This window comes from Pyxicephalus adspersus, chromosome 10 (genome assembly GCF_032062135.1).
Source record: "Pyxicephalus adspersus chromosome 10, UCB_Pads_2.0, whole genome shotgun sequence".
Lineage (NCBI taxonomy): Eukaryota > Metazoa > Chordata > Amphibia > Anura > Pyxicephalidae > Pyxicephalus > Pyxicephalus adspersus.
In genome coordinates this window covers 26,994,545-27,016,892 of record NC_092867.1, presented here as the reverse complement: position 1 = coordinate 27,016,892, position 22,348 = coordinate 26,994,545, and the positions used below count along the sequence as shown (strand labels likewise).

The 22,348-nt window shown below is 36.6% G+C and overlaps 1 long non-coding RNA gene across 1 annotated transcript in view; it reads left to right on the top strand.

The window, feature by feature from the left end:
* LOC140338923 (uncharacterized) overlaps nt 1-22,075 on the top strand; it is a 22,803-nt gene extending 728 nt beyond the window's left edge. The window contains exons 2-4 of the long non-coding RNA XR_011922341.1: nt 1,499-15,597; nt 17,753-17,909; nt 19,838-22,075. This is a non-coding gene — a long non-coding RNA (uncharacterized lncRNA). The remainder of the gene's footprint in view (nt 1-1,498; nt 15,598-17,752; nt 17,910-19,837) is intronic.
* Nucleotides 22,076-22,348: the final 273 nt, after the last annotated feature.

Sequence of the window (22,348 nt, the reverse complement as noted above, 5' to 3'; positions counted from 1 at the left end):
ATACTGACATACTCATCCTCACTTTTATATTGGGGGATCCATAATGTGCATGCTTTAGTTCTGACATACTCATCCTCACTTTTATATTGAGAGATCCATAATGTGTATGCTTTGATACTGACATACTCATCCTCACTTTTCTATTGAGAGGATGACATACTCATCCTTTATACTCATATATCATATACTGACATACTCATCCTTTACTTTTATATGGAGAGATCCATAATGTGCATGTTTTAGTTCTGACATACTCATCCTTTACTTTTATATGGAGAGATCCACAATGTGCATTCTTTAGTTCTGACATTCTTATCCTCACTTTTATATTGGGGGATCTATAATGTGCATGCTTTGATACTGACATACTCAGTCCACACCTTTATATTGAGGGATCTATATTATGCATGCTTTAGTTCTGACATACTCCATCCTGCTTTTATATTGAAGGATCCACAGTGTGCATGCTTTGATACTGACATTCATATCCTAACTTTTCTGTTAAATTATCCAGAATTTTTATGCTTTAGTTCTGACATACTCATGCTCGCTTTTATATTGAAGGATCCAGAATGTCCATGCTTTCATACGGACATACACATCCTCACTTAATTATTGAGAGGCCCAGAATGTGCATGCTTTCATACTGACATACTTATCCTTATTTTTCTGTTAAATGATCCATAATGTGCATTCTTTAGTTCTGACATACTCATCCCCACTTTTATAATAAAGGATCCAGAATGTGCATGCTTTGGTACTGACATTCTCATCCTCTCTTTTCTGGTTAATGATCCAGAATTGTCATGCTTTAGTTCTGACATACTCATCCTCACTTTTCTATTGACTGACACAGGATAAGCATGCTTTAGGACTGATATGCTCATCCTCCCTGTGTTAGGTACTGACACAGAATGCACATGTATCAAGACATACTGTAACCACCTGCTCTTTCCTACTAACTTTCTTAGAAGAAGTATGCTGACATTCTAATGTTTACTTCACCACCCAATGTGCTACTAAAACCAGAACAAGCATGTCTCAGGGGTGACTTCATAATCCCCACTTCACTTTTTAGTTTCAGGACTGACATTATCACCTTCATCATCTATTTAGTAAGCCTGACCCAGAGCATGCGCGTTTCAGGACTGGCATTATCATTAGCATCCTCTGTTTTCAGCCAGCCTGACCCGGAACAAGCTTGCTTGAGGACTGACATCATCATGCTGACTGCACTTATCCAGAACAAGCATGCCCATAGACTGGCATCCTCATTCTCACTTCATTACCTAATGAAATATTGTCCCAGAACACGCATTGCTCTAGGGTTGTTATTCCCATCCTCACTTCACTACTAGGAAGCCTTATGCAGAATTTACATACAGATTAAGGGTACAATCCAGATTTCAAAGGATGCACATGTATGGCCTTTGTGACGAGGCCAGAAAAAAAGGATCAGGATGATAGTAATATGCTATGTACTTTTATTTCTCCACAGAAATGTAAACACCCATGATTCCAGGAAAAAGATTATTACAGTGAACCTTTGTGAAACATTTAACACCCAAGTAAATTTTATAAAAGGTTCTCCAATGTAATTATTTGCCCTTTTGCTCTTTTTCTTGCATAGTTTTGTCTTCTGGTCTCATCCCTTTTGTCACATTTTGCCTATTGCCATGCACATGTGGGGCCCCATGGTGACTACCAATATAGCTGGATGTCCTCTAATCTTGCTGTACAATGCATTCAGAGTAAAAAAAATAATTTTGACATTATTCTTACAAAATACACATTGATTTAAAAATCATAAGCATGTAGCTATATTTCTTTCACAATGTAGGCACAGAAGGTCAAGAAAGGGGGGGGGGTGCAGACATTTTAAAAGGGGCTTGCTGCCTCTCCTTCCCCTGTTGCTTTGATCGTCAACTTGGCACTAGGGAGAGCGGAAGATCATGTCCGGCCGTGTTTTGGCAACCAAAGGTGGGGCTTTAGGGGTTGGAGCTGCAGGTTGAGGAAACACCAGCAATTGCTGCTCATCAACTTTTTGTCTAGGGTATGAATGGGGGGAGCCCCATCCAAAGGTACATTGATGTCTTATTATGCCCCTGATTTGTCTGTAAATTTGAGTAGATTCACACCTATGCACTGACATATAAAACACAGCATATTACAGAATGGGCCTAATTTATTAAATCTTTCCAGGACTGAAGAAGATGAACTATCATGGGAGAACCAGGGTGATCCAGCAAACCTAGAGTGACTTTCTTAAAATCATTTGTTATTATTTGGCAAAGGTTTTAAATCCTTCACCAAATCCATTCAAATTCAAAGTCTATCTTCTCCAGTCCTGGACAGTTTTATTAAATCATATCCATTGTGTGATATATTGGAATTAAAATGGAAATAGATGGAGCCCTAGGCAAAGTAGCAGATTTGGCCCACCATCTTTTCACATTTGACATTATTAAAAATGACATGTCACACTTCTAGATGGTATCTTACATTTTCATTATTTACTACTACCTATTACTATATTTTTACAACATTGTTTGCCACTGGCCTAGAGTAATGCGGAGACTGTGATTTAGGGTTTTTTTTATAACTTCACAATCAAAGCTCTGAAAATTATCTTTCATGATCATTTCCAATGACAAATGAACAAATGAGTGCTATACACACAGCAGCATTCATCTCACCTCCATAGGAGTGCACAGCGGTCTTCAAGATTGGTCAGTCTGTGGTGGATTGGTGAAAAATGTCCAGGGACCACTGTACACATGTCAGATTTTCTTCCAAGACAAGCACGACCATTCTTCTCAGGTGGCCATTATCTAATAATTATTTATTTACAGAAGCAAACAGATTAAGTAAAAGTTTTATTAGCCAATCGCATATTGAATTTTCAAGAAGAAAAATAAAATGTCTGCAGCTTTGGAGTTTGGCCCAGTTTACAAGTATCTGGACAAGGAATTGTTTTATTTGCTTATATTCATATCTGTTTACAGATACACAATTCATTTGTGCAGTAAATATTTATTCTGGTATATTACTTTTATTCGTTACTACCCAAACTATCGCCATTGCTGAAAGCTGTTTATTAAAGACTCTCAACATAGAAAACCAACCAAATGTGATCTTTGTGTCCTTTGACTTATATTAAAGTTATTTTTAGCAGCTCTATATCAGATATGACATAAGCATTTTTTAGGAATTGCGAAAGTGTGTTTTTGTAGCGGATATAGAATCCAGAGCAGATTCTCACGCAGAGAGTGACATCTTGTGTTCAAATAGATTAGTGACAAAGATAGAGAACATTATTTACTTTTTTAGACTTTGTATCCCTGGAGGATTAGAAGACCTTTGTGATTCATACACACCAAATTTGGTTTCTGAAAATATACTCCAAAAGCTTCCCAGGCGTGTACATAAACCGCAATTTATGGAACTTGGCAAAAGAACCTTGACCAATTAAGTATGTTACATTTAGGAAACTACAGGCTTCACAACAGCTAAACTACTTTAAAAAAAATTGCAGCAGTTTCACTCTTAATTTGTATTCATTGCATTATCATCTCTTGTCTGGACTACTGTAACATCCTCCTCTCTGGTATTCCACTAACCCGACTCTCTCCTCCAATATATTATGAATGCTGCAGCCAGACTCATCCATCCTTCCCTCCGCTCCTCTTCTGCTGCATCTCTTTGCAGATCTCTACACTGGTTTCCATTTCACCTTAGAATCAAATTCAAGCTCCTGTGCTTTGCCTTCAAATCCCTACACAGTTCTTGTCCCACTTACCTTTCTGACCTGATAGAAAAATACTCCCCCAGCCGCTCTCTCCGCTCCTCCAATGACTTACTAATGACTTCCCTCACTCATAACCTCATCACACGCACGGATACAATACTTCTCTAGAGCTGCTCCAACTCTCTGGAATGGTCTTCCTCGTCCTATTCGGCTTGCTCCTACTTTCTGCTCATTTAAAAGAGCACTCAAAACCCATTTTTTCAAACTTGCCTACCCATCTTCTTTTGTATTTTGAAACTGTCACTACTTCCCACCACTACAGATCCCCCTCCTATTGTGTGTAAATTCCCCCACCTACTAGATTGTAAGCTCTTCGGGGCAGGGTCTTTTCCTCCTGTATCACTGTCTGTATTTGTCTGTCATTTGCAACCCCTATTTAATGTACAGTGCTGTGTAATATGTTGGCGCTATATAAATCTTGTTTATTATTAATAATATTAATAATAAAAATATTTGCATTTCAGTGCTTCTTATCTGTTCCAGCCTCTGTGTTAACCTGCATTCACTACAAAAACTGCTTCAATTTTTTTCTCAGGATGAGTTTCCTATTGGGGACAGCAATAAACTATGCCTGTGCAATCTCTATCAGAATGGTTGCTTGTAGCCACTACTGGTGGAGAATTTAACAGGTTGGAAACACAATTGGGAGACAAGAACACAGTGCTGTGTAATAGCAAAGGCCTGCACGATGACCTACATGAAACAATCACTAGCTATTATTTAATGAAAGCTGCTGATTTAAAATAAATGAAACTTCAGTAACTACATTTGCATATACGTTAACACAATTAAAGCTGGAACACTTCTCTGTCTGCCTTTGCACACAACTGTATTATAAACTGAAGTACCCCAAGAACTGCAGCAACTGAAATGGGCCCTATGCAATAAAATCTGCCTTTTATGGAAATGTTGGATCTTCATCAGATTTGATCATGTAAGCTAATAAATATTTACTGTATATTTATTGCCAGATGATTGATATACACAGTCATTTCACCACATTTACAGATTGTTAAAGTGGAGCTAAACCAGGGTTGTGGGGCAGTTGAGAGCTGGATACATCTGTGAACCTCAACCATCTGCCTGAATTTAGCCTTAGGCAGATAAATAGTCCATGTACTTTACATGCAATTTAGTTGTGTGTTCAGCTGTTTTCCCGTATTTAGGCTTTAACCGCCATCTACAGCCTGAGTAGAGTGGGAAAGGGCATAAGTCATATATTTTACTCCTAGAGGTATTCACCTTCATCTCATGTATTGGTGCTTAGTCAGTTTCTCAGCAATGTCACAGAGGGGCAAAAATAGTTCTCAGTCAAAGCTCCAACTATAGAGACTCAGGACTTGGATTCCTGTCATCATTTCTAACAGTGGGGTAAGAAAGAAAAAGTGAATATATGGGGCTTAGAGGGGTGAGGCACTAAGATAGCCAGTGGTTTTGCCAAGAGAACCTGCATCCAGGCTATGCACATGAAAGTATTCAAAATCTGAACAAGCAGCTCAAAATAGCCCTTTAAAACAAAGTCTTTGTAGCCATAGGCATTGTGGAGTGATTCATCTTCATACTAGAGGCACTGTACCACTATTGCAGCAGAAACCTGAAAGCTTCAAAATATTCTAATGTTATCACACAGGAGGTATTTTTGAGCAAATTCAAAGTCTCTTTTGTGATCTTTGACGATTAGTGACTTCATGGTAGTATAGACGCAAATAATGCAGGGAATTTTAGTAGCGGCGTTATTTAAATGAAGAGGGAGTTTAAGCGGCGGGCCAGATTTAGCTCCGCATTGGCCACGTCTGGCATTTCCAGCACCTTCCCCCTCAGCTTTACTTTTCCTTGCTACTCCAAGGCATGGACTTGAATGGTTGGATTTTTATAGAAGAACATTGTTGCTATTATTATTAGCCTGTGCAAAAAGGTTACCATTGAAATTTTATTAAGAAGGCTACAAACAGAGAAAGAGGCATATGTTTTTTTCCTAAATAAAAAAAAAAATTGTTATGCCTCTTTCTCTATTATAAGTTTGTTCCAGATTGAATGTAAAGCAAAACCTTTTTTATTCCATATGAAAGGGGTTTATATATAATGAGAAGGAAACATTTCCTCAATTTTTTCAATAAATTTCAAGGTTGGTCCGCGACTTTTTAATTGATCACCCCTTAGATCACCCCTGATCTAAGCCAAGAATGCACAACTGCACTAAAGAAAGTAATTGTATTACAGAAAACACCAACATTGAGTAACGCCACTTCTATATTAATTCATAGCAAGGTACCCTAATAGCAATTAGCAGGCTTGCATTGCTCTCTCCAAGTTTTTAAAATTGCTATTTTGACTACAACTTCTTGTTTGTAAAATACCTTAAATAATAATAAAACAAAAATATGCAACAAAAGTAGAAAGGACATGAAATTGTTTTTTATTGTATTTATATTATAGAAATACATTTGTGTTTTTAAACAAATCTATTCATAATACTGAGCTGTGAAGTGAGTGCAGTGATTAGCCACCATTGTCCTCACTTTATTTGCTAAATTTCAAATAATTAGCTATGTTTATAATAAAATCTATTCATACTATATGAATGGGTCAGACAATAAATTAAAAAAAAAGACATTCATACCAACCAAGAGCCACCATACAGGCCAGCAATAGAGAAGGCTGGGAAGAGGTGGTTGGAAATGGAGATGGATAAAGGAGAGGTAGCAGTGAACAGAGCAGACTGGGGTAGGACAACAGAAACAATATACAGTCGTACCTTGGTATAAGTCTTTAATCCGTTCCAGATCTTTGGACTTATACCAAACACATTTTTCCCATTGGAAATAAAAGGAAAATGATTAATGAAAGGTTGTATACCAAGCAATATTTTTTATGTCCAAACAGGACTTATACTAATTAGGACTTATTCCAAAGCAGACTAATACCAAGGTATCTCTGTATATCATTTGGTCTAATTTAATTTCTGGCATGTATTTGGTATAGTTATCAACATACTTGTGTGCACATTCTGGATACAATATGATAATCCTCAATTCTCTCCATTATGTCAATAGTGGCAAATGCTGAAAACTGGTTTAGATGCAGGAACACATGAACAGTTGGATCCCTAAACCTATATAATCTTGGGTTCTTTTGTTCAAGCTTTCTGCACAAAGATACTAAAACTGGAATAGCCATTTTAGCAGCATTCTATGTATGGCATATAAATTGTAGTATGTATTTAATATGCATCCAAGACCATTCTTCTTCGGATTTAGTTTATGACCAGTCAGACACACTGGAAGAATTGATTAAAAGGTTCATTACAGAGTTTTGGAAGGGCAGGTATCATAGAAACTGACTGAAACACAGTATGAAGGCAAAAATACCAGAAACTATTTTGAATGTCTTGGTGCAATAAGATATAAATATGTAATGTAACTGACCCTCTAACAGTAGAATTGGAACATTTTGGAAAGCCCCTTCTAATAAAAACAAAAGTTTAAAAAATCACCTACATACTGCAGACAGGGTAAGTCCCATGGGTATTTCCCATGTTACCTAAATAACAACTTTTAATTCTCATACTAGAGTTATTGTAGCACTTCGGAGGGTCTGCACATAACAAGGTCACTGGGTATGGTAATGATTGCAGAAGTAACTGGTCTGTTCTAGGTACCTACAGTACTGTGCACTGTTTTTGCATCCCTAAGTCACTGAGTACAACATCCACTTTTAATAAAACACATGTTGAATTATTGTCCACAATTTAATGCCTTCATCTTTTGTTAATAGTCTGGTGATCCTAAAAATAAACCTATTCATGATAACAAACCCGCAATCTTGGTCACCGCCTTAAAATAAGTTGCCTCTTTTAATGATATGAGCCCATGAATAATCAGTTTTATCATCTATAGGTCTATATGCCTTTTTAAAACAGATCTATTTGATTCATATGTATAAATTATTTATTTGCTGTAGTAAAACACTGACTTGTTTTACCCAAGAAGTAGAGTATGTTCACTTTCAAAGAAATTTTTCATCTATCCCATCTTAGTAAGTGACTTTGGCCATCAAATTGAATGCCAGCAAAAATCCTGTTGATTAAATTATATTGCACATATTGTGTATTCAATTAATTTAGGTTAATTTTCCATTTGTTTCTCTTTTTTTTAAGACATGGAAAAAATTGTTTTGTAAATGAACATGCTTTTTTAAATCAACCCCCCTGTGCAGTGTTCTTGTAAAGCTTAACTTTCAAATACAATAAATTATTATTTTAGTTGTAGTTCCTAATTATGTAAATGAATATTGCATTATCATTCTGAGTACAATAGCTTGAGATAGCAGATCGAATAGTGTTTATCTGAAAGTTTAACAAAAAGCAGGTTAGTGCTGAGACTTCAGCTTGTTGACATAGTGATGGATTGTGTAGCACTAAGTGTGTGATAAATTTAGTTCTGGTTGTGGTACATGACCATTTATTTGTGTAAACTGAAATGTTTTCATGTACCCTGAGAACCAAGCATAGCGCCGCATTCTTCCAACATATGTCTGCAACAATTCAGCAATACATAAAGCAGCTAGGAAACACATCTTACCCTGGACCACATGCCTATATCTAGACTAGAGTAAATATTAAACTTGAAATAACATGGGTGGCTGCGCTGGCAGTCAAACATTTGTGACCCATTTCTGGGATTGCGGATTAGAACGCTAAGGTTACTCAGTGACTCCTTTCATAGTGCTTAGTTAATTTAGGGCATAATTATTTACAGTCTGTTCTGTGCATAGTTGGCACTCCTTCCAAAGCAAAGAATGCGGCTTCTGGAAGAGCTATTACCAATACATAACACTGGAACTGCTTGTGCCCATGGGGAGAACAATTTAAAAATTAAGGGAAAAAAATCACTGTTTAGAGTGGGCAATGAAATGAAATATTTTATCCTAGCTTTGTGTTTATATTACTAATATTAGCTGCCTCTGTGAATGGTGTGTTATGCTCCAATTCAGAACTGGCCTGAGATTAAAAGATATACTTTATCAACCACTGTATAAATGGGTTTAGGTCATCCAAAACTTTTAATGATTTAGGATGTTTTAGGGACAACACCAGGCAAATCTCAATGTGAAATCTAGAACTCTTTGAAAGTCGAAGGAAACAGAGACATTAGTAACCCTTTATAATTTTGCCAGTTTCAGGCTGTATTTGTCAGTTGTAAGTGGCAAATCACTAGCCTAGGGAATGTAGGACAATGTTATCAAGAGATAATAAGGGGGCAAACTTTTGTGTTTTGTATACAATATTTTGTAATAATTTCCTAAATGCTAATTTGAGTTACTGATTGTTTGATCAAGATTCGTGTTATTTGTCTGCAATATTTAAAATACAGGATTGCATTTCAGTTATAAAATGCAAATATGCATTCAAATTAGGATTGAAGTGGACATGCCTTTTTAATAAGATGAGGTATTGAATTTGTATTTCAGTGTTTTTTATTAAAGGTTATAACAGCATAAATAACAATACAGTTAAAATATTTAACAATTTTTTGTATACAGCAAAAAGTCACTGGAGCATTACTATAAACAATAACAAGTAGCAATATTTATCTGCATATTTTGTCTTGTCTGTTATAATAAATTTGTCCTGGATTCTTTTTACTTCACTCTCTTGGTTTTAGGTATAGTGGCGGCATTTTACACGCTATGACTTATAAAGGTTGGGAGGTGACAACTAGTGTTGGTGTTCGAATTCCAATTGTCCTTATATTCGACCAGAATATGGCTGTTTGAATTCGGGTAGACCCGACCCGAAAACAAAGTCGACAGTAAAACTTTGGATAAAAAAATGTCAAAAATTGTGTTTAAAATAAAATAAAATTAATGTTAAATTAATGTATTTAATGTTTGTGTTTAACTAATTTTTATTTTTTTTACAGGTTATCCTACAATGGCATGATATCACTTACTCTGTAACACACTTTCCAGCACAGAAATATTATGATACATTTGTACCATTTTTCTTTTATCCACTCCTAGAAAAATGTAACAAATGTATCACATTACTGTGCCTGTTACAGAGAAAAGCTGTGAACACACCTGCAATTCTTGTTGTTGGAAAGGATCTTTCACGATCCTTTCCAACGATAAGAACCGCACGATGCAAGAATGAGTGCTGTACATACAGCACCGTTCTGCTCCATGGAGAGGGGAGGGGGAGAGTGACGGAGCGGCACCCTGCTGTGTGCTCTCCCCTTCCCTTGCATTAGGATCGCTCGTCGTTCATCGTCCATGGATCCACCAGGACGGATCTGCGGACGATAAATGAAGCGGGCTGTACACACGCCAGATTCTCAGCCGATATCCACCCTGAGCCGATTATTGGATGAAAAATATTTGACCTGTGTACGTAGCTTAAAGAGATACTTGTCGTCCAGGCATCTGACTCTGCTGCAATCATTGAGAAGAGTGTGTGATCCCCGGGGATCGTAGTGGAACTGCAGAGTTCATCTGCAGTTCAGTTCCCACAGTCATTGGTCACATCTGTGACTGCAGGCGAACCCCGAAACTAGAGGTTGAATGAGGACAAGATTCCCCATTCATCACATCAAGTTCCCTGTGTTCTTGGATAGAGTTTTACTACTAGCAACAGCAATCAGGATCACTGCTGCAGCCCTGTAGTATGTGTTCCTGGATAGAGTTTCTCTATCCAAGAAGACAGGACTCCCTGTGTTCTTGGATAGAGAAACTTTATTCAAGAACACATCCAACTAGTAAAGGGCTGTAAGAGTAATCTGATTACTTTTGCAGCCCTCTATAGTCCCTAAAAATAACCCGAATTCTTCCACCATTGACTTCAATTGTGTTCGAATTTGACATTCGATCACTCGAACAATATCTCACTATTCGAATAGCTGTCGAATCGAATAGTGCAATATTCGACCAACACTAGTGACAACAAGAGAGTCAATCACAATGTCCCAACATATTTTAGGAACCCCTTCCCACAACAGAATGATGTAGAAAAATTTACAAGAGCAAGTGGCCAGACTCGTGCAAATTAGGGAGTTTTTACCTTTGGTTGTTTTCACTGATTCAAAGAGGAATGGTGAGTATGAGAGCGTTCCCAATCTATCCTTGGACCAGACAAGATTTCAGGTGTCATCTGTTTATCACTATAATAGCCAGTCAAATACTTATTTGTAATTTCTCATCTGGCCAAAAAGAAGTAGGAAACAAGTAGCTAACAACCATTACACAATGGGTTTCATTTATTAAAGTTGTCCAAGACTGGAGAAGATAGACTATCATGGGAGAAGTTGGGTGATCCAGCAAACCTGGAATGGATTTCGTAAAAATCATTTGCTATTAGTTGGCAAATGTTTTCAATTCTGAACCAGATCCTTTTCAGGTTTGCTGGATCACTCTGGTTCTCCCATGATAGTCTATCTTCTACAGTCCTGGGAGCTTTATTAAATAAGGACAAATAAATCCAGGCTCCATATTTTTCTAAATCAAATGCAGTCAGCACCTGTAGAAAAAGTAACTTTCCCCACTAGTAATTGTTTTTTTGTTCAGGGGCTCCCCTATGGTTATTAGGATCAAATATACTTCAGAGATTCCTTTAAGACTTCCGCTAACAGAAGATCACTTTACAAAAGAGAAGCAGTAAGATATTAGTCATACTTGAAGTGTAATTATTAAGTTAGAATCCTTGCCAGTAACTCCATAGGATAATTCTTACAAAGTATCAAAATCAATGCAGTGTTCAGTAACAATCAATGCTTTTACTCTACTTGTATGTTAGGTTCTTGCCATTAACCTGGGATGTGCACATAGTTGAGGCCAAACTGCATTTCCTTTATTGTATGAGAAGTTGTTTATAATCCGGTGCTCTGCTGCATTGATGGATGGGACTTCAGGTGGAGGTTAACATGCAGTATATCAAGGCTTATGCAAAGTATTGTGTGCCGGATAAATACAAAGAAGCAAGGTTTTTTTGTTCTTAATAATAATTCTCCGGAAAAGCTGTTGTTTTGATGTGGTCATTAAACTGTGATGTTTCTTTCCTATAAAACTGCTAAAAAATTCTATTGTGTGATACTTCTCCCACCTCCTAGATTGTAAGCTCTTCGAGGCAGGGCCCTCTCCTCCTCCCGTGTCTGTCATTTGCAACCCCTATTTAATGAACAGTGCTGCGTAATATGTTGGTGCTATACACATCCTGTTTATCATTATTATTAATAATAATAATAATAATAATTAAAAATGACAATATATTGTTCATACATTTCATTCCTGTAAATAGGTACATTTTTTTACAGGACTCTCTATATCAAAGAGTTTCAACATAGGTTTCCATATGTGTAACTATTTATTTACACATTAGTTACATTTTATCTTATACTAAATGCATACAAAAGGATTGCTGTCACTCAAATCAGAAAGTTGAGAAAGTGAGAGCTGTTAACACACAAGAAAAAAAGATTGTTTTAAAACATTTATTCTGGGTTACTTTAACATTAATTCCAATTATATTTTAAATGTTACTCCAAAATTCCGCTAAAGTAACTTGATTACAAAAGCTGGAAAAGAATAAAGCTTCATGGAATATGGATTAAACTGTGAGTTGCCACATTGTTATTGAAAAAAGATGGCATATTGCTACTCCAGTTCATTGTTTCTCAAACAATGGACCATGAACCAAATTAGGTTGCCTGCCCACCAAACACAGCACTGTAAATACAAGTTGTCAAACTTATAGCTCAGACCTGCAGATTACATTAATCAGTGGATTTCCTGTAGGAAGGAAGTAATGCATATTTTGTTCCCACACAAATATTGAGTGTCTACATGCAGGAACATCAGCCCAATGTGTCTTACTAGCACTGGCCCAACCGGCTAATTTCCCTGTGCCTTCCAACCTAGTCTTCACCTGGTACCATTTGTGTAAATGTCATGGTATTTCACTGTAGTCTTATTTCTAGCACTTTACTCTTTAGTGGTAGTGGCATGGTGTTTTCAATAGTGCTGCTGCATCCCATGACATTGATTCTGATAGGTCAATGGAGCAAACCCTACTCTCCACTTGTTTATTCTATTCTTCATATCTTGATGAGGCAGCCAGTTAGCTTCACTTTCACCATACCTATAAGGTTGTGATGTTCTACTGCTTGCATGAGCTTTCATGTTTATTGGGTTTATTCTACTGGAATGTAAAATACTGTGTCAACAAGGTATATGTCAAGCATATGATATCAGAGCACACAACTCCCAGCACCGCACTGTCTGTACTGTTGGAAGTCTTTACTAAATGATCTGTAAATGGCATGAAGAAAAAGCTCTGCTACTTGCTCACTGAGCCTTGATTTGTCATTGCTCAAAATGTAGTTGAACGCTTATCTTCACATTTATACCCACAAAATCTTTATCAGTTTACCTCCAGTTGTAATGCCATATAACTGTATGCATTAATGCCCCGGAGGAAGGAAATTGGAAGTCTCAGAAATAAATTTCCAATAAATTATATCATGCTGTGTCTGCAATGATGTCATACTGCAGAGGAAGCTGAGGTATAACTTAGGTAAAAGTTCACTCACTATACCATATGGTGAGAATGTCAGTTGGTCAATTAATGTTCCTTGCATAAATACAGGAACTAAGTCTGTTTAATATTTAACATTATTACAGAAATACACTCAGTATACTTAAAGATTTCTTATATGAGAGACACTTTCTCTCTGCTGGAAGGAGACACATCTCTTGAATAAAGCTTGATGAGACACCAGAATTCATTATTAAAATGTTTTAATTGATTCCTTAGAGATGAAGCATCAATTAAAAGTGCTACAGTCGAGGATTTTATTTTTATCTTGTCAGTGGTAATGTTAATAAGCAATGCTACACTTTACATTTAAGAAAGATGCTTCTCTGTTTGCTCATTTATTTAATAAGATCCAAAATGAAGGGTCCATTTTATGAGTAGTTTCACCCAAGTTTCATTTATTCACTCCCAAAGACTAAAGTGTTTACTAGTATAGTTCCAGCCATAAATAAAATCTTTCTAACTCTTTTTCTTTAAAGTTAATGGTCATCGAAACAGAAATAAAGGGGAATATTCCTAACAGCAACACAGACAGTAGTTATGTATTGTTTCTCCTAATATACCCCTAATATATATTTGTTGTGTATTTCCTCAATGGGCATATCTTGTTACTCTGATAAGCACATTTGCAGCCACTAGTGCAAGCAGCTTAGTTTTGCCAGCCTGTAAACGGAAGTCCTGTTACTAACAGGATCTTGTGTTGGAAACTTTGCAACTTATTCCCAAGGAAACTGAATACAGTAAGGAATAGTGCTAACATTAAAAAAAAATACAATTTGAGTATACAAGCACTTTTATGGCAGTAAATCATAATGACTGGTGATTGTATGACTTTGCCAATAGCCTCTCCAGTTTGCATTTTATAAGGATCTTCTAAATGTTTTCTAGTAACATAGTTCAAGCTTGCTGCCTTTGCTTAAGTCTGTCTATAATGTTTTTACAGCACTTTAAGTAAACTGTCCCAGCCCTGAGTAAGTATAAATAGAACTTTCCTGGGCACAGACTTTAGAAAAACATGCCCTCCTTCCTGAAATCCCAAGACAGCACCCCTTACATCATGCTAGGAGCATCTTGTTGTACTAAGGCATTGCCAAGATGAATGAATAGGAGATTAGGGCAGGTAGGCCTTGTACCTAACTGTATTCACAAGCTATAGTTTGGAAAGCATTGCAGTCCCATGGCTATACAAATGAGCCTTTGTGATTTGTGCTACTGCCACAGTATTTAGACAGAAATAAAAAAAAAAACATTAAATTGGGTTTGTAAGGGTTAAACACTCAGCCATGTTTTTTTTTTTTTTGCTGTCTATATCTTTACTGGTGAATATTCCTCACCTACAGTGTGTTTAAACCCTGGGCTGCTGCCTCTTTCAAACAATTGCAGTTTTTGATATAAATATTATGTCTTTTGCTTTCCTTTTTTTCTAGGTCCCAATTTGACATCACAAGCTACTTTTCTTAATCTTTTGTAATGCAATATGTAATTTACATACTGTCAAAAATGCACTTGCTTCCTTTTGTAGTCAAGAACTTAGAAATCGTGTATTCTGATCTAACTCATTATTTCAGAAAATGCATAAATAACATATAATTCAAAATGCTAGACCTGAAATAGCTCTTTTAAATACAACAGTAAAATACAGAAGGGAGAAGTCCTTGTGTGCTTGTCAAGGGCTTGATAAGTGGCTGTACTGTTATCAAAAAGGCTCATGCTGCAACTATTTTTAGCCCAGTTCCGTTTATATAAATTGACTACGGGAGCAGAAGCCAAGTTCTGGATGTTTAGCATTTGTAAACATTTTTTGCAGTGCTTCTATTGAGCATTTAATGATGGGAACATGGTAGAATTATAATGAAGAGAGTGCCAGAACAAAAACATGCCTTATATAAATGCATAACTAAGTAACTAAAGGTAGCTTTGAGAATATAGATCAGGGGTGGTCAACTTTTTTTTTTTCAAGTGTGGCCCCTGACATGATTACAGGCTATCACATACTAGTGAATGTTACAGAAAGCTGTCAGAGATTGCAGACATGTAACAGGCAATAGTCAGAGAATACAGACATACCAAAAGTGAGTACCAGAGACTGCAGATAGGAAATGGTCAAGAGATATAAATGTAATGAATCCTAAGAGACTTCAGGCTTCTCCTTCTGTGCATGAGCGATTCCAGGCATGCGCAGAAGGGGGTTGCCCAAGTAAAGGTAAGTGTAATTTTTTTTATTATAGAGTTCCGCTTTAACAGCACACTACAAAATGAACTGTGCCCCAATTATTATTTCTCCCAAAGAGATCTATTATGAAAACTTAAACGAAGAAAAAGGTTTCTGCGACATAACAAACAAAATAGTGATAAATAAGTAGAACAAACTAAATACTTAAAATACTTTAAGGCATATTTATCCTTCGCTAGCTTGAGTAGGAACCTGGTTAAAGCATAACTAAAAATCTCACTTAATTCCATCGAACCTGCCGCAGATGTCCTCTGGCCATGTCACTCGCCATGTCACTGTGCAGGTGCGAGATCAAGTGGCGTAGCCTGCTTTAAAGGAGCGCCAATCTCATTGCGCATGTGTGAGATTGGCATTCTTTTGCCCAATGTAGGAAAAAGCCTGAGGTCAGTCATGCACAGAAGGAGCAGCCAGAAGCCTCCTGGGATGCATGACGTTGGAATCTCAGGGGAATCTGTGCTCCCATTCTGTCTTTATGACTGCAGTGACCAGCTAATTAAAAAATGACTGCTAAGCAGGTTTATTTTTCCCTTTAAATAATATTAGTTTACATAGCACAATAAGTTATAACGCATAAAAGAGAAAATAGAGCCACTACAGTCAACCTCTAAACACATGTAAATTACATTATTATTTTACTTGCTTAAAATAACTTTTGCTTTTAGTGGAAATGTGTTTCTATTCTCCATTTTCATTGCTTTATGCTGGCATAGATAACTAATGGCCACATTTCTCACCATGGATGTTCAGGTAGAGATAGTGGTGTGCCTGACCAAGTCTGTTGGGTTATGGAATGCTCTGGACACTGTGGTCAAACTCTGGTGCCTCCTGGACTGCGTAACTGCTGCCACAGGAAAAGCTATAAAAATGCCTTTGTGAGTACAGTGCTGAATGTAAATAAGTTTTTCTGTGAAGTCTGTTCAACTTTACACTCAGGCAGCCAAATAAATGGGCACAGTGATGTTTCTATAGTAGCTATTCAATATTAAAATAGTAGAAAATCATCCCTTATATAATGGTTACATGTACCAATGTATGTGAGTTAGTGACAACCTCTTTTAATTCTCTATGTTTCTGAAAATTACTCAAAAGTTTCTAACCCCCCCCCCCCCCCCCAAAAAAAAAAAAAAAGACAGCAAGTGGAGAAGGAGTTAGACCATTTTTCAGGATTTTATTTCTATTTTTTGTCCTGGTGAGATTGAACCTTCTATTGGACCTAGTGACCATTGCCAAAATAAAAATGGCAAAATTCAAAATTTTAGAGTTGTCTTGAGAGCAAGGGAAGGGCTCAAATCTTCCAATTAGGACATGGGGATACATACATATGCGGTGCAATAGGCTCCACATTCCTTGTGTCAGCAGGAAGAAAGAAAGCCCAGTAATGTTGGTGTCACTGGAAGAGAAAAAATATGCAGTTGAGTTGTTGCTGGTGAGTTAATTAGGATCTAATAACGATGTCAATTGGAGCACAATTGAAGCCATCAACATATTTGAATGTTTAAAAAAATTCCAATGTTATCAATGGTAATAAGATAAAAGTATAATTGGTCGTGTGTCAATTGATTAAAAACATGACCCACTGTTAGTGGCGTTTGGAGTAAAATTAGCCTCAAAATGGTGTAAGTTAGATGAAAGAAAGTTTTGTCACTGGCGCCTGTTATAGAAAAAGTTAATCACCTAATTGTTGTGAGTGGTAGTTAAAAAAAACCCGTCAATGCCGTCAGTGAAAGTTTCATACGTTCTACATTCAACAAGCCATATATTGCTAGAATCAGTGGGAAAACATTAGTGTTAGTGAGTTATTACAAAATTAGTAAGCTTTCTTTTTTATCAATAAAATAAAATAAGCTTCATTATTGGCTTAGGTGGAAGAATATTAAACCTGTTATCATTGCTGTCAAAAGGTAAAATGCAAAGTTTTGTGATGTGAAAATGAGACCTCAATAAATCATTCCCAAAATGTTCCCACCTTTAATGTGCCCTATAACCTGTACAATTCAGCTGAAAAACAAACAAATCTTTTAGATGAAAAAATATGAAAAATAAAAAATGTACGATAAGCTGGTTGCATAAGTGTGCACACCCTTAATCTAATACTTTGTTAAGGCACCTTTTGATTTCATTCCAGCATTCAGTCCTCTTGGGTAGGAGCCTTATCAGGATGGCACATGCTCGACAATATTTGCCAACTCTTCCTTGCAAAAGCAATCCAAATCTGTCAGATTACGACAAAATCTCATGTGCACAGCCTTCTTCAGCTCACCACACAGATTTTTCTATTGGAGGTAGGTCTGGGCTCTGGCTGGGCCATACCAAAACTTTAAATTTCTTCTGGTGAATTCACTCTTTTGTTTATTTAGATGTATGTGGAGTCATTGTTATATTGAAAGGTTTTGGGCCAAAAGTGACTGGTATTTGGAACCGTTCCTAATTCCCTCCACCTTGACTAAAGTTCAAGTTCCAGCTGAGGAAAAGCAACCCTAAAGCATGATCCTGACACCACCATGCTTCACTGTTGGGATGGTGTCTTTTGTAACAAATACATGTATTACAAATAACATCAGTCTGTTACTGATTTAAGCCCACTGAAGCAGTGTTTGTATAGAATACTGTTTATTCCTTTAACTGTCCAACTAGAGCAGTATTTTTATACAATTTACAAGATTTCACTTTGTTGCACTCTGTGGACCAAACAGAGCAGTGTTCATATGTAATGGGAATGTTGATGCTTATTGAAGGTCACTCAAGCACTGGTATTATACAATGCTTCTTATTCCCTTTTACTTATCATTTAGGCCCACTTTATTATATTGAAAGCTGTCCATCACCCCTGTCCGCTCATTTAAACTTAACCTGAGCAATGTTTACATGCACTGGTCATTTACTACCTACTAGAGCAGTGTTTATACACAGTGCAAATGGTGCCTATTAAAGTCAAGCACTGTTTAGGCAACATTTGTTAATTCCTCTTTACTACTCATTTAAGCCCTACTAGAACAGTGTTTATGTGCAATGCAAATAATTTCCCTTTGCTGCTCATTGTTGCAATGTTTATACGTAATGTAAACTATGCTTTTTTAAAGCCCACTTGTTGAGCATTGTTTATATAGAATGCTATGTATTATACTTTACTGTATATTAAAGCACAACTGGAGCAGTGTATGCAATGCAAGTGGTTTATTTTACTGATCCTTGTAGAGCAAAAGAGCAGTGTTTAAATGTTATACAAATGATGCTTATTAACACTTACAGCTCTGATTTTATACAATGCAATGTTCCCCTTCACTGCTCAGTTAAACTTTTTTGAGCATTGTTTTATTACAGTGCTTTTAATAAACATTTACTGCTTATTTAAGCAAAAACACAGCAGTGTTTGCATGCAAGGCAAATGATTTATTTTGCTGTTCTTTGTAGACTGTACAGTGCAATGTGTATATGCAATGTAAATGGTGTTTATTAAAGTCCACTTAAGCAGTGTTTGTATAGAATACTGTTTATTCCTTTTACTGTTCATTTGAGCTCAACTAAAGCAGTATTTGTATGCAATTTACAGGATTTCCGTTTGTTGCTTTCCATGGACCCAACAGAGCAGTACTCAGATGTAACGTGGATGTTTGATGCTTTACAGGCCCCCTCAAGCACTGCTATTACACAATGCTAGTAATTCCCCTTTACTGCTCATTTAGGCCCATTTGGGCATAATTTATATAAAAAAAACTGTTTATCAGCCATTACTGCTAACTTAAGCCCAAACAGAGCTATGTTTGTATGCAATACAAACAATATCCATCAACTGCTCATTTAAACCCTACTAGAACAGTGCTTATATGCAGTGCAAATGATTTTCCCCTTGCTGCACTTGCATACAACTAGAGCCGTATATGCAATGTAAATTATTGCTTTTTATTTTATTTATAGAGCATCACCTTAGTATTTATATGCTATGCAAATGATGCCTACTCAGCACTGTATTTCTATGCAGTGTTGTTCCCCTTTACTGCTAAATTACGCCTATTTGAGCATTGTATACAACAAACTCATTAAGCCCAATTATAGCAGTGTTAATATGCAATACAAATGTTTTTCCATTTATGCTTCTTGAGGTACAAAAAAAGAATATAAAAGAACTCCAAAGAACCATTGTTCAATTTTTGTTTCCATTGCCTCCTGCACACATACTTCAACCTGCTTCTTTTTTTGTTTTATTCTACAGGACAGAGGACCCCTTTCAACAACCTAGGAACAGAATTGTAAGTCTCTCTAGCTTTGGTTGGTTACCCTTAGAACCTGATTTGACTCCATTGCTGTGGATATACTCCGACCATCCTGGCCTTTTGGAGGTTAATAGGCCATGTGGGTGATTGTCCGACCCGCCAACAGATGTCGTTGTGATACATTTCTGGGGATATGGAAAGGAAATGGCTTTGACAGGCAAGGGTCCCTGTCTGGCACCAGGACTTTAGGTGTGTTGCCAAGAAGTGACAGAATGCATAAAATGTTTCTGTCTTTCCCGGAATAACTTATGTTTTCTCTGGAACATTCTAGGGGTGATACACATGGAGAATGGCATATCCTTATAGCAGCATTGGATCAATGGCACAGTCTATGATTTGGGATCTTTTCTGTTGGGGATATGTAGACACCTGTGGCTGTGCAGGTACAGTTTCATAGCAATAAGTGAAGCCAGTGATTTTCTTTTAAGTTGTGGATACCATTTAGGGGAGTGGTTGTTTCTGTCTTCCTATGCTTTCCTCCTTGGCTGGTACCTGCTACTATTATATGGGTATTCTGACACCCTCAATATCCCTGGGATGTTTGAGGTAGCATTTATGGCAGGCATTCCCTTGCTACATCATTTTCTTGTCCTGTTATTCATTACTACAATTACTTACTGTCTTTACCTCTTCAATAACTATGTGTACTATTTTCTATACCTGTAAAGCAAACCTGTGCGTATAAATAGGTAGGAGTTGCTGACTTGTTTTCTAAAGGTGCAGGCTTTAGAGCTGTTATCCTGATTTTAGGTTCACCTAATGTTGAACCACTGACTTGGAACAAGCAAGCAGAATGATAGTTTAGAAATTTGTATGTGTTAATGGATAAGTACTTTGTCCAGAGCAGTGATTCACCAGATAATGAAAGAAGGATGACAATCTTGGAGTTTAACACCAAGCCTTCACAACTTTCTTGTAAGAACTTCTAGCAACTTGACAAATAAATCTACTTCGGTAACAATGTATCAATGTTTAGAGCTTGTGTGCATGTAGAAATAATTAAACATAACAATTTTAATTAATTTTTTTTAAAATAATTAACCATTCCAGGTTTGCTGGATTGCCCAGTTTCATTGATGAAATTGTATCCTCTCCAGCCTTGGAGAGCTTTAATAAATCAGGACTAGTATATTAGATACTCGCTAAAGTGCTACCGGTACATTCCTGTTCCTAAAACAAGATTGCCCTCTGCTGGTTTTAGAAGGATTGTGTTTTTTTTTGTTTATTATGATTTTATTATAGTATATCAAAACTAACTGGCTTTCAAGAGTTGGTTTAGGCAACATCATCTATTCTAGAATACAAGAAAATAGAAATTTATAGGTACAAAATAAGAAAAAATATTTTTGCCATATATACAAAACATATACACAGAACATATTAGTATGCTCTTTTATGATAATGTGATATTTTTATTTTGATGTGTGCTTTAAATGTTTGGACTAGAACATTATTGTTATTCAATATTCTAAAGAAATATGAACACACACACACACATTATTTTTCTCCCTTTCCTTTTCCATTTCTCAACCAATCGTTCCTCCTTTTATTTTCTTGCCTTCAAATAAAATCAATAAATTGCTCCTTTGCATACCAGTGTTCAAATACTATGGTTTTTATTATTTCTTGATTTGGAAGTTTTTTATTGTTCTTTAAATATTCATATATGTTTAAATATCTTATCACATTGTAAACTATGTTTAATTTCTAATATTTGTGCTGTGTTTGTACATGGTTGTCCATTTCAAGGACCTGTTTGGGAAATATTTTCATTTTACCACACAGGAAGCAGTTTAGCAATGAATTCAACTAGATATTGCTATAGCTATTCCTAAATTCTGCACTGCCTTTCACATTCTGCAAGAGTCACCTAATTTTCTCCCCTCCTGACAATAATCGGACGAGAATGGACAGAGGCTTTAGTTCCTCACATTTGTATGCAATCTTTTTTTTCAACCCACTGGATTAAAGCTGAAAGTCTGCAGTTCAACTAAATCTGAGTTGTTTCATTTAAAATTATTTGTGGTAACGTACAGAACCAAAACTAGAAAAAAGTTGTCTCTGTCCAAATATTTGTGGACCTAACTGTATATCTGGAAATAACTGTTTTTATATTAACTGTTTAAGTGTCACAATTGGCCTGATTTATTAAAGCTCTTCAAGGCTGGAGAGGATACACTTCCATCAGTGAAGCTGGATGATCTAGCAAACCTAAAATGGACCTGGTCCAGGACTGAAAACATTTGCTAACCACTTCAGGGTTGCTGGATCACCCAGCTTCATTGATGAAAGTGTATCCTCTCCAGCCTTGGAGAGCTTTAATAAGACAGTCCCAATATGAGTAAACTAACTATCCCCATGAGCTCCAACCTGACCTACAGTAGCAAACAATGGTATCTTGGAAAGCACTGTCTGCCCCTATTTTATTTTTTCTAACACTCCTATTTGTT